The following is a 429-nucleotide window of genomic DNA, read 5'->3' on the forward strand; positions in this document are numbered from 1 at the left end:
ACCCCCACTATAGCCTTCTTAAATCCTCCAAACCCTCTGAAGATAACTTTAGTTTCTTCCCTAGCACTGTTGAGGATCGTTCCAGTTGTCGCGTGTCGATTAGTCATATAGTCAGACAAGTAGGCCTTGAACCAGTTGAAGGCTAGTCCCCTTAGGTAGCTAGCGGCAAAAGCTACTTTGGCCCCCTCGCTAGGGAACAAGTGTGGGTTGAACATCAAATAGATATCCATAGAACAAAGGAATGATTCGAGCTTGTGTCGGGTGCCGTCGTAAGTGTCTAGTACCTTGACAGCTGGGGTACGTTCCTGTACTGCGATGGTCGTCACCTCCGTGGGTACTAGGGTCTCTGCTCGTCCAGAGGTAGACATAGTTGCCGAATGCTAACTTCAAGACCAGGTGCTCAAAGTGTCACAACTCTCTCCTTACCCT

This window comes from Mollisia scopiformis (assembly GCF_001500285.1).
Source record: "Mollisia scopiformis unplaced genomic scaffold LY89scaffold_42, whole genome shotgun sequence".
Lineage (NCBI taxonomy): Eukaryota > Fungi > Ascomycota > Leotiomycetes > Helotiales > Mollisiaceae > Mollisia > Mollisia scopiformis.